This window comes from Pan paniscus, chromosome 2 (genome assembly GCF_029289425.2).
Source record: "Pan paniscus chromosome 2, NHGRI_mPanPan1-v2.0_pri, whole genome shotgun sequence".
Classification (NCBI taxonomy): Eukaryota; Metazoa; Chordata; class Mammalia; order Primates; family Hominidae; genus Pan; species Pan paniscus.
The window spans coordinates 134,084,745-134,098,016 of NC_085926.1; the positions used below are offsets into that span (position 1 = coordinate 134,084,745).

Below are 13,272 nucleotides of genomic sequence, written 5' to 3' on the forward strand. Positions count from 1 at the left end.
TGAGGTGGGCGGATCACCTGAGGTCAGGAGTTCAAGGCCAGCCTGGCCAACATGGTAAAACCCCATTTCTATTAAAAATACAAAAAAATTAACCGGGCACGGTGGTACGCACCTGTAGTCCCAGCTGCTAGGGAGGCTGAGGCAGGAGCATCACTTGAACCCAGGAAACTGAGGTAGCAGTGAGCTGAGATCACACCACTGCAATCCAGCCTAAGCAATAGAGCGAGACTTAGTCTCAAAAAAAAAAAAAGGCCAGGTGTGGTGGCTCATGCCTGTAACCCCAGCACTTTGGGAGGCTGAGGTGGGCAGATCACCTGAGGTCAGGACTTTGAGACTAGCCTGGCCAACATGGTGAAACCCTGTCTCTACTAAAAATGCAAAAATTAGCCGGGCAGGGTGATGGGCACCTGTAATCCCAGCTATTCAGGAGGCTGAGGCAGGAGAATCCCTTGAACCCAGGAGGCGGAGGTTGCAGCGAGCCGAGATTGTGTCACTGCACTCCAGCCTGGGCGACAAGAGCAAAACTCCGTCTCATTAAAAAAAAAAAAAAGGAGTTTCAGTAGGAGAGAACTATGTTCAACTACATTAAAACAAAGAAAAAAGGAGTACTACTCAACTCAAATTCTTCTAGAAAAAAATACAAAATGGAAAAAATTATATTTAAACTTATTAAAGAAAAAAAAACTAGGGTATAATACTGGGCTCAAATTCTTCTGACAGATTTCAAAACGACCAGGGTTTAATTATAAACCACAAGTATTCTAACTGCGACAATACAGTATAATGAAGTAGTCCCCCGACTTGACACAATTCTCAAATTGTAAATGACATATATATAACGAACCAAGAAGGGAAAGGAACTAGACCCAGTTCCCATCTCCACTCTTACTCTCCAAAGCTGCAACTGCTCCTTGGTTCCCAATCAAGACAAATGGTCAGCAATTACCCAAAGCGGTACCTCTTCTCATAAATCACACAAAGAATATGTTCAACCACAACAGAAATTAGAAATCAGTGGGAAAAAAAAATGAGAAAAATCCTCAAGTATCTGGAAATTAAACATATACCAAAATAACTTATAAGCCAAAAACATCATAAGAGAAATTGAGAAAACATTTACCAAATGAAAACACCACATATCAAAATTTGGAGAATGCAACTAAAGCAGTGTTTAGTGGGAAATCTATAGCTCTGAAAGTCTGTATCAGAAAATAAGGTCTTGAGCTAGGCACAGTGGCACGTGCCTGTTGTTCTAGCTCTCTGAGAGGCAGAGGTGGGACACTCATTTAAGCCCAGGAGTTCAAGACCAGCTTGGGCAAGACAGCAAGACCCTGTCTCTAAAAAAAATTATAATAAATTTTAAGAAAGCGGCTGGGCGGGGCGCGGTGGCTCACAACTGCAAATCCCAGCACTTTGGGAGGCCGAGGTAGGCCGATTACGAGGTCAAGAGACTGAGACCATCCTGGCCAACATGGTGAAACTCCATCTCTACTAAAAATACAAAAATTAGCTGGGAGTGGTGGCACATGCCTGTAGTCCCAGCTACTCGGGGGGGCTGAGGCAGGACAATCGCTTGAACCCGGGAGGCAGAGGTTGCAATGAGCTGAGTATGGTGCCACTGCACTCCAGCCTGGCGACAGGGCAAGACTGTCTGGAAAAAAAAAAAAAAAGACGCTGGATGCGGTGGCTCATGCTTGTAATCCCAGCACCTTGGGAGGCCAAGGCAGATGGATCACCTGACGTCAGGAGTTCAAGACCAGCCTGACCAACATGGTGAAACCCTGTCTCTACTAAAATAACAAAATTAGCTGGACATGGTGGTGCATGCCTGTAATCCCAGCTACTTGGGAGGCTGAGGCAAAAGAATCGTTTGAACCTGGGAGGCAGAGGTTGCAGAGTGAGCCGAGATCGTGCCATTCATTGCACTCCAAGCCTGGGCAACAAGAGCAAAACTCCACCTCAAAAAAAAAATAAATAAATTTAAAAAAAGAAAGGGGTGTCCATCTCAGGGAGACCTGGCCTTCAGAGATGACAGCATTCAACCCCAGGAGGAGCCTGCTTTTCATCCTCAGCCTTCCCAACCTGTGCCGCCCATGGGGATACAGGACAGTAACGAGCTAAACAAAACCTGCTCCCTGAATGGGGGGAACTTGTATGCTGGGGTCCTTTTGTGCCTGCTTCCCCTCCTTCTACAGACGGAATTGTGAGCACAATGTACGTATGCAAAGAGAACTGTGGGTCTGTGCCCCGTGACACCCGGCTGCCCAAGAACTGTTCTATGTGTAAATGCTGGCATGGCCAGCTCCGCTGCTTTCCTCAGGCATTTCTACCTGGCTGTGATGGCCTTGTGATGGATGAGCACCTCATGGTTTCCAATACTCCAGAACTACTACTGTCTGCATGTACCACTCTTACGCTTTAAAATAATGAATACATTTCCATAATGGTCTCTAACATTTCCTTATAGTACCAACTACTTCTTACCTCTTTGCCCTGCCCTCCCCCAAAAAACTACCTTTTTCAAAAGGAAATCAGCTATATCTCCACTGTGCTGGAGTCCAGTATTTCTTGATACATGTAATTCTACCAAGGTCTTCTTAATATGTTCTTTTAAACAACTGAATTATATCTTCAGATTATTAAAGATTAATCCTAATGTGAAACTTAGGATACAGTTTTGAGTACAGCTGATCAAAATCAAAGTAGTCTCTAAAAGGAAAAAAAGCCTCTTTAAGGGGAGGAACCGGAGTGCTGAAGTAATGGAAGTCCATCTGCATGTGGAAGGAAATGGGAAGCAAATGGGAAGCAAATGGGAGAGGGAGGTTGGAAAACATAAAATGGGTTACTTGACTGGTGATTAGGTGGGTGTAGAGAAGCAAGTTAAAAGGCTAAATGGAAAGGCAAGTTTCCACCATCTATAGAAAGCTATATAAGACAAGGGCTCCCCCTTTTTTCCCAAAAGCATTGTAAAAAGAATGAAGTCTCCTTAGAAAAAAAATTATGCCTCAATATCCCCAACAAGATGGCTTAATAAATTATGTTTCTGGCCGGGCACAGTGGCTCACGCCTGTAATCCAGCACCCTGGGAGGCCAAGGCAGGCGGATCACGAGGTCAGATTGAGACCATCCTGGCTAACACGGTGAAACCCCATCAATACAAAAAATTAGCCGGGCGTGGTGGCAGCCGCCTGTAGTCCCAGCTACTCGGGAGGCTGAAGCAGGAGAATAGCGTGAACCCAGGAGGCGGAGCTTGCAGTGAGCCAAGATGGCGCCACTGCACTCCAGCCTGGGCGACAGAGCCAGACTCCATCTCAAAAGCAAACAAACTAAATAAATAAATAAATTATGTTTCCTCCAAGCTATGCAATCCTTTTAACTGTTGAAGAAGAGAAAATGTTCACAATATATTTAGTTGTAAACCGAGTGATAAAACTACATATTGTAAAGCCCATTTTTAAAACACACTGTATATATGTGTATGCACAGTAAAAATAGAAAATATAAAAAATAAAAAAGCAAAGTCTCAAGTCAATAACCAAAGCTTTCTTTCACCTTAATAGGAATCCCAAACTAAGCAGGTTAAAGCAAATAATGAAGATTAGAGCAGGCCACAGTGGCTCACACCTGTAATCCCATCACTTTGGGAGGCCGAGGCGGGCTGATCACCTGAGGTCAGGAAGGCGGGCCGATCACCTGAGGTCAGGAGTTCGACACCAGCCTGGCCAATATGGTAAAACCCTGTCTCTACTAAAAATACAAAAATTATCCAAGGGTGGTGAACACCTGTAATCCCAGCTACTCAGAGACTGAGGCAGGAGAACTGCTTGCACCTGGGAGGAGAGGTTGCAGTGAGCCAAGATAGTGCCACTCAACTCCAGCCTGGGCGACAGAGCCAGACTCCAACTCAAAAAAACGAAAATAAATAAATGAATACAGATTAGGGAAGAAACCAATACAAGAGAAAGCAGAAAAACCAAGGAGAAAAATAAATAACACCAAAAGTTGGTTGTTTTAAAAGATCAAAGAAAACAAGAAAATACAAATTACCAAAATTAGAAATGAAAGGGGTCAGAGTATCACTAGTGCCCTACAAAATGTGAAGAATTAAGGAAGTCCTATGAACAACTTTATGCCAACAATTTTAGAGTACTTCGATGAAATGGATACATTTCTCTAAAGACACAAATGACCAAAATTCACTGGAGAAAAAGTTTTAAAACTGAATAGACCTGTAATAAAAGTTTTAAATAGCCACTGAAGATTTTCCTCAAAAGAAGACTCCAGAGCTAAATGCCTTCACTGGTAAATTCTAACAAATAATTAAAAAGGAATAACACCCAAACATAGAGGAGGAGAAAACACTTCCCAACCCATATTTAAAAGCCAGTAACTACTATGAAAGAAAATAAGGCCACCAGACAAAAGAAAATACAAACCGCCGGGAGCAGTGGCTCACACCTGTAATCCCAAACACTTTGGGAGGCCAAGGTGGGCGGATCACCTGAAGTGGGGAGTTCGAGACCAGCCTGACCAACATGGAGAAACCCCATCTCTACTAAAAATGCAAAAATTATCCGGGCGTGGTGGCACATGCCTGTAATCCCAGCTACTCAGGAGGCTGAGGCAGGAGAATCGCTTCAATCCAGGAGGCGGAGGTTGCGATAAGCCGAGATCATGCCACTGCACTCCAGCCTGGGCAACTAAATCATCTCAAAAAAATTAAAATTAAAAAAAAAAAAGAAAATACAAACCAAAATCTCCCATAAACATGACAAAATCCATAATAAAACATTCAAGAGAATTCCACAACATATAATACAATACCTATTCACACACACACACACACACACAAATTCACAAACGAGAAATTGAACTTCTTTAACTTGATGGTGGTGGGCATCAAAAAATCTAAAGCCAACTTTACTTAAAGGTAAAACACAATGCTTTCCTTCCAAAGATCAGGAACAAGGAAAGGATGCCTGCTGTTGCCACTTCTTTTCAAAATTGTACTTGTTCTAGCTGGTGCAGTAAGGTTCAAAAGGAAAAGAAAAAAAAAAAGGCATCAAGACTAAAAAGAAACAAGTAAAATTGTTTTAGTAATGGATTACACAATTCTGCTTACAGAAAATCTCAAAAAACGCACACACGCAAACTACTAGTACCAATAAGCAAATTTAGCAAGGTCATAGCACAAACAATATATACAAAAGTCCACTGCATTTTCCATTTCTATATGCTAGGAATGAACAAACTAATTTTTTAAAATTCCATTCACAATAGCATCAAGAATATACTTAAAATATTTAGAAAAACTTTAACAAAGACTTCTACACTCAGCACTACAAAACACAGCTGAAAGAAATTAAAGAGTATCTAAACAGACACGTTCATGGATTAGAAGACTACCAATATATTGTCAAGATGGCAGTTTTCCCCAAAATTGATGTGTCTGTAAGTTCAATGCAATCTTTAATCCCAGGCTTCTTTTCTTAAAGAAATTGACAGGCTGATCCTAAAATTCATATGGAATCACAGAGGACAGGCAAAACAACTTTGAAAAACAACAAAATTACAGGACTTACACTACTGAATTCCAAATTTTACTATAAAGCCATAGTAATCAAGACAGTGTGGTAATGACAAAAGTATAGACACATGCATCAGTGGAACAGAATTCAGAGTCCAGAAACAAATTATTACATTTATGGTCAACCAATTTGTGTGACAGGGTATCCAGATGATTCAATGGGGAAAGGAGAGTACTTTCTTTTTTTTTTTTTTTTTTTTGAGATGGAGTCTTGCTCTGTCGCCCAGGCTGGAGTGCAGTAGTGCCATCTCGGCTCACTGCAAGCTCCACCTCTCGGGTTCACACCATTCTCCTGCCTCAGCCTCCCGAGTAGCTGGGACTACAGGTGCCCGCCACCACGCCCAGCTTTTTTTTTTTTTTTTTTTTTTTTTTTGCATTTTTAGTAAAGACGAGGTTTCACCGTGTTAGCCAGGATGGTCTTGATCTCCTGGCCTCGTGATCCGCCCGCCTCGGCCTCCCAAAGTGCTGCGATTACAGGCGTGAGCCACCACGCCTGGCCAAGGAGAGTATTTTCAACATACCATGTGAAACAATTTGATATCCAAATGCCAAAAGGAAAAAAACAAACTTATACCCTTACCTCACAACATACACAAAAATTAAAATGATCACAAACCTAAATATAAGAGCTAAAATATAGAAATTCTAGAAGAAAACGGAGGAGAAAATCTTTGTAACTTTCTATTGGCCAAAGTGTTCTTATACGTGACATCAAATGCACAATTCACAAAAAGGAAAAAAAATAGTTACATGGATTTTCTCAAAATTAAAAACTTACTGTGCTTCAACAAAAGACATCATTAAGAAAATGAAAAAATGGTCAGGCGAGGTGGCTCACACCTGTAATCCCAGCACTTTGGGGAGGCTAAGGTGGGCAGATCACGTGAGGTCAGGAGTTCAAGACCAGCCTGGCCAATGTGGCAAAACCCTGTCTCTACTAAAAATATAAAATAAAATTAGCTAGGCGTGATGGCACATGCCTGTAGTCCCAGCTACTCAGGAGTCTGGGGCAGGAGAATTGCTTGAGTCTGAGAAGCAGAGGTTGCAGTGAGCCAAGATGGTGCCAATGCACTCCAGCTTGGGCAACAGAGACTCTGTCTCAAAAAAAAAAAAAAAAAAAAGAGGGAAGGAAGGAGGGAGGGAGGGAGGGAGGGAGGGAGGGAGGGAGGGAGGGAGGGAGGGAGGGAGGAAGATCAAAAATAAACCACAGACTGAGAGAAAATATTTGCAAATCACAATTAAAAAAAAAAAAAATGCAAGCCGGGCGTGGGGGCTCACTCCCAGCACTTCGGGAGGCCGAGGCGGGCAGTTCAGGAGTTCGAGACCAGCCTGGCCAACACAGTAAAACCCCATCTCCACTAAAAATACAAAAACTAGCTGGCTGTGGTGGCATGCACCTGTAGTCCCAGCTACTCAGGAGGCTGAGGCAGGAGAATCCCTTGAACCCAGGAGGCGGAGGTGCAGCGAGCCAAGACCATGTCATTGCACTCCAGCCTGGGAGACACAGCAAGCCTCCATCTCAATTAAAAAAAAAAAAATTCAAATCGGTAAAATGACAATATAATTTTAAAAGCAAAAATCTGAATAAACATTTCACCAAAGAAAATATATGAATGACCAGCCAGGCGCAGTGGCTCACACCAGTAATCCCAGCACTTTAGGAAGACAAGATGGGCAGATCACGAGGTCAGGAGATCGAGACGATCCTGGCCGACACGGTGAAACCCCATCTCTACTAAAATACAAAAAATTAGCCAGGCATGGTGATGCATGCCTGTAATCCCAGCTACTCAGGAGGCTGAGGCAGGGGAATCACTTGAACCCGGGAGGCGGAGGTTGCAGTGAGCCAAGAGAGCGCCACTGCACTCCAGCCTGACGACAGAGCAAAGGCTCCATCTCAAAAAATAAAATAAAATGAATGACCATAAGCACATGAAAATATGCTCAATATTATTAGTCAAAGTAAAACCGTGGCACACTACTGCCCACCCATTAGAATGGCTAAATTCAAAACAACAATGCCAAAAGTTGGCAAAGATGTGAAGAAACTGGAACCCTTATATACTGCTGGTAAAATGTAAAACAGGTACAACAATCACATTGAAATACAGTTTTGTCGTTTCTTAAAAAGTTAAAACACAAATTTACCATAGAAACCAGCAAAATTCTACTCCTAGGAACCTACCTAAAGAGAAATAAAAACACATCCACACAGAAAAACGTATGTGAATGTGCACAGCAGCATGATTCCTAATGGCCAAAAATTAGACACAATCCAAATGTCCATTAATTGGTGAGTAGATAAACAAAATGTATATTCATGCAATGGAGTTCAGCAATTTAAAGGAATAAAGTATTGGTACATGCCACAACATGGATGAACTTCCAAAACATTTGCTAAGTGAAAGAAGCAGATACAAGAGTACATTATTGCATAATTCCATTTATATAAAATGCCTAGAAATGACAGGAAAGCAGAAAAACAGTGGTTGCCTAGGGCTGAGAGTGGAGCAGTCATTAACAGTAAATGGGCACAATGGAACCTTTTAGGGGGATGAAAGTGTTCTAAAATCAGATAGTGGTGATGGTTACACAACTCTAAAATTTAAAAATAACACTTTAAGACAAGGCACCAATAGTTACAGAATCCAACCTTCTACCTAATGCCAATGTAAGGATCCCTTAAAGAGTGTCCTTAGCTTCATCTAAGGAAGGACACAAGGGATAGGAAGGGAAAAAAATACATATATATGCATTTTTTTTTTCTCAAGACGGAGTCTTTCTCTGTCGCCCAGGCTAGAGCACAGTGGCGTGATCTCGGCTCACTACAACCTCTGCCTCCTGGGTTCAAGCAATTCTCCTGCCTCAGTCTCCCGAGTAGCTGGGATTTACAGGTGCCCGCCACCACGCCTGGTTAATTTTTTATTTTTAGTAGAGACGGGGTCTTACCATGTTGGCCAGGCTGGTCTCGAACTCCTGACCTCGTGATCCACACACCTCAGCCTCCCAAAGTGCTGGGATTACAGGCATGAGCCACAACACCTGGCCCTATATATGCATTTGAAAAGATAAACCATAAGGTTTAAAAAAAAAAAAAAAAAGGAGGGCTACCAGGCCAGGTGTGGTGGCTCACACCTGTAATCCCAGCAGTTTGAGAGGCCAACGTAGGCAGATCACTTATCTCAGGAGTTTGAAACCAGCCTGGGCAATATGGCAAAACCCCATCTCTACAAAAAATAAGAAAAATTAGCCGTGGACGCTGGCACACACCTTAGTCCCAGCTACTCAAGAGGCTAAGATGAGACGATGGCTTGAGCCTGGGCCAGAGGTTGCAGTGAGCCGAGATTGCGCCACTGCGGTCCAGCCTGGGCAACAGAGCCTGCACCTGTCTCAAAAACAAAATAAAAGGGCTACCAATTAGGAGGGAGAGAAAGAACAAAGTGAAGTAGGAAAACACTACTCTGAGTTTAATCTGTCTTATAGATTTTACTTTCAAACCATGTAAATATTTTATATAATAGTGTAACAAAACCAAAATGTTACATGAAATCTCTGAAAACCAAAATAAAGTAACCATAATTTTATATCAAATTGGTGGTATAACAATCCAAAGAGTAACTATTTCGAATGACTATAACACAGAAAATTGGCTCAATCCTTGCAATCCTCATTTTTCTTATTTTCAGTAACCACACTGTTGGCGGCAGTGTTGATAATAATTATAAAAGTGTTAGTGCGTACCGTGGGATAAAAAGTCAATGTTAATGCCTTGAGGACTTGGATTTTTTTTTTTTTCAGTAGGGAGGAGTAGGAAAGTTGTTAAGAGAGAAAAGGTTACATTAAAAATCCTGTAGACCTGGAGTTCAAGACTAGCCTGGTGAACATGGTGAAACCCCGTCTCTACTAAAAATACAACATATTAGCTGGGCATGGTGGTGGGCGCCTGTAATCCCAGCTACTCGGAAGGCTACGGCAGGAGAACTGTTTGAACCCAGGAGGTGGAGGTTGCAGTGTGCTGAGATCGCACCATTGCACTCCAACCTGGGCAACAGAGCGAGACTCCGTCTCAAATAAATATAAATATAAATATAAATCCTGTAGCCCTAAAATGAATTTCAACTGGACTTAACACTATGAACTCATGTTTTAATCTTAAATGTGTATTTCCTAGCACTATGTGTGTGTGTGTATTTCCTAGCACTATCCACTGAAGAGGCCTGGAAACAAAGAACCCCAGCAGCAATGAATACAGATTACAGGATTGAAAAACAATTTCCTTTTCAAAGGAATCAGAGCTTCTTGGACAAATGGCTAATTTCAAGTTTGTGCCATGAATTGCACAAGAGGAGTTTTGATCACCTTGTTATGCCAGAAAGCATAGAAACTATCAAAATCAAGACTCGGGGCAAACCTGAAGAGGTTCCCACTGGCCAAAGACAAGAAAATCTAAACATGCATGATATAATTAGGCTTTGTGTCCCCATCCAAATCTCATCTTGAATTGTAATCCCCATAATCCCCATGTGCCAAGGGACAGACCAGGTGGAGATAACTGAGTCATGGGAGCAGTTTCCCCAGCTGTTCTTGTGATAATCAGTTCTCACGAGATCTGATGGTTTTATAAGGGGCTCTTCCTCCCTTCACTGGGCACTTCTCCTTCCTGCCACCATGTGAAGAAGGTGCCCTGCTTCCCCTCTTTGCCTTCCACCAAGATTAAGTTCCTGAGGCCTCCCCAGCCATGCTGAATGAACTGTGAGTCAATTAAGCCTCTTTCCTTTGTAAATTACCCAGTCTCAGGCAGTTCTTTATAGCAGTATGAAAACAGACTAATACAATGCATAAAATGCAATGAAATGAAGCACATCTAAAATGTTCAAATCTGAGTTCATTTTTTTAAAAAAGAAAACAAAATCAGTTTCAGGATATTAGTGAAGCAGCTCATGAGTCTGAAAACTAGTAAATAAGAGCAAGAATCAAGTATTTGTCCTAATTTAACTTTAGGAAATATACCACCAAATCATGGAGAAGTTTCTCCTCACAGGAATAATCCAGCTAATATGTTAATCAAAACCTCCGCTAACCATGGAGCACCTTAAAGGACTCATACTCTACATGTCTTTAGTCTTCTATGAGGTTTTAGAAGAGTAACCATGCCAACTGCTGAGAAATGAAAATAAGCTGGAAGGCACCAAAACTCACTTAGCTTCACAGACTGCCCACCATTCCCCACCACAAATATCTGAAACTTAACTATTAAAGATGCCCATTGGCAAACTAACTTTATGCACTCAGATAACCATCCTAACTCTTCAAAGTTTCCCCAAGGGTTCTCTATACACTTCACAATGAAGGCATCTCCAATGATGTGAGAAATAGAAAAGAGTCATTCAGGAGCTTCTTAGCTGGGATCACGGTTAATCAAATATCTAACTATGTCTCTAAGAAACCCCCCACCTCCAACTTAAGAAATACCAGACAACATACTTGAATTTGTTGAAAAAAAAATGCATCTTATCCTAGAAAATAAAATGGATGGGCAATATACAACAGGAGGAAATATGTCAGTCACTGGTAGATTCTCCTATAAAAACTGTGGAGTGTTTAAGGAAAGGTTTGATTTAGCATAGATCGTGTTCCATATAGTTACACACACAAGTACAAAAAAAGACTCACTCAAAATACACACCTTCAGACTTTTTTTTTTGAGTCGAAGTCTCGCTCTGTTGCCCACCTGGAGTGCAGTGGCATGATCTTGGCTCACCGCAACCTCCATCTCCCAGGTTCAAGCAATTCTCCCGCCTCAGCCTCCCGAGCAGCTGGGACCACAGGTGAGCGCCACTGCGTCTGGCTAATTTTTTGTATTTTTAGTAGAAACGGGGTTTCACCATGTTGGCCAGGCTGGTCTTGAACTGCTGGCGCTCAGGTGATCCGCCCGCCTTGGCCTCCCAAAGTGCTGGGATTACAGGCATGAGCCACCGCGCAAGTCCAGACTTTTAAAAAAAATGTAAAGTTCATGACCATAAAAAAAAAAAAGTCTCACTGCACTGCCTTGAAACCTTATCTGCAATATTTCACGATTACCCTCCTTTTCATAAGTGGACATATAACTAAACGAATGATATTTATGTGCTCTGTCTAAACAAATAATGTGATATTGACCCTAAAAATAATATTCATTTTTATGCCTCAACATTTTCATTTTTGTTTAGTTACCAATTTATTATTTACTCTCCCTCTTCTTAACTGCTTTTCCTCAAGTCAGTCAATTTTAAATTTAAGGCTAAGACATAGTTTTAGGATACCACAATGCTAATTTTTGTAATTTCTGGGAAAATATAACTGTTGATAATTAATTTACTAAGATATTTAATATCAGATTTTTTAATGCTCTTAATGAGTGAATCTTTTTATTATGGAGACTTTCAGACAGACAAAAGCAAGAACACAATACAAGTAACCTCCATATACTCATAACCCAGAATAATTATCTTATGCCACATTTAATTCACCTACTCATCTTCTGTTCTTCATTTCAAAAAGCAAATCCAGACATCATTAATTTTTAAACCAGATTAAGATTTAATTGTTAATGGCTACAAAAGAAATAGAAAGAATGAATAAGACCTAGTATTTGATAGCATAACAGGGTGACTATAGTCACTAATAATTGTAAATTTAAAGTTAAAAGAGTATAATGGGATAACTAAAAGAGTATAATGGAATTGTTCGTAACACAAAGGATAAATACTTGAGGGGATTTTACATGATGTCATGATTATGCATTGAGTGCCTGTATCAAAACATTTAATGTACCCCACAAATACATACACCTACTATGTACCCATAAAAATTAAAATAAAATATTTAAATGTACGTACCAGTAAAAAAAAAAAAAGAAAAAAAAAAAGATTTAGGAGAAAAAACTGGGCCAGGCACGATGGCTCACACCTGTAATCCCAGTACTTTGGGAGGCCGAGGTGGGAGGATCACTTGAGGTCAGGAGTTCAAGACCAGTCTGGACAACATGGTCCAGGCTGTCTCTACTAAAAATACAAAAATTAGCCGGGCGTGGTGGCAGATGCCTATAATCCCAGCTACTCAGGAGGCTGAGGCAGGAGAATTGTCTGAGCCCAGGAGGTGGAGGTGGCAGTGAGACAAGATCGCACCACTGCACTCCAGCCTGGGCGACAGAGCGAGACTCTATCTCAAAAAAAAAAGTAAGTTTTAAGGCCCCAGAAAGGGGCTTTAATTCAGCCACCAAAAAGAAAAAAAAAAAATTTGTTAAGTAATATTTTTTTGAATCAACATGCTTTTTAAAGCAATAAACCTTCCCTCTTATTAAAACAAATTTAACATAGATCATTCAAATAATTACAGCATTAACATGCCAAAACTAGAACCTAGATTGACTGGCATTTATCCTCATGCATATCCCTGACAAGACTCACTGCCAGCCAGCATCAAGATTTACAGAGCAGCGTAAATTTGAAGCAGCATAAGTTTGAGAGGCAAATAGCGCTAAAATAAATAAACCGTAACTAAGTCTCAAATTGCTTGCCCGTCTCTATACAAGAGATGGGCACTCCTCCTTAGCACAGATAAACAACAAGGTTATCAGTACTCTTGGAAAACTCTTTAAATACATAGTTGATCCCAGTTTTCAATAAAGCAACTAGTAATTCACT

The 13,272-nt window shown here is 41.1% G+C and overlaps 1 protein-coding gene across 3 annotated transcripts in view; it reads right to left on the bottom strand.

Annotated features, from left to right (window-relative positions):
• Positions 1-13,272, bottom strand: part of MSL2 (MSL complex subunit 2) — a 50,342-nt gene that overhangs the window by 4,107 nt on the left and 32,963 nt on the right. The window lies entirely within an intron of this gene.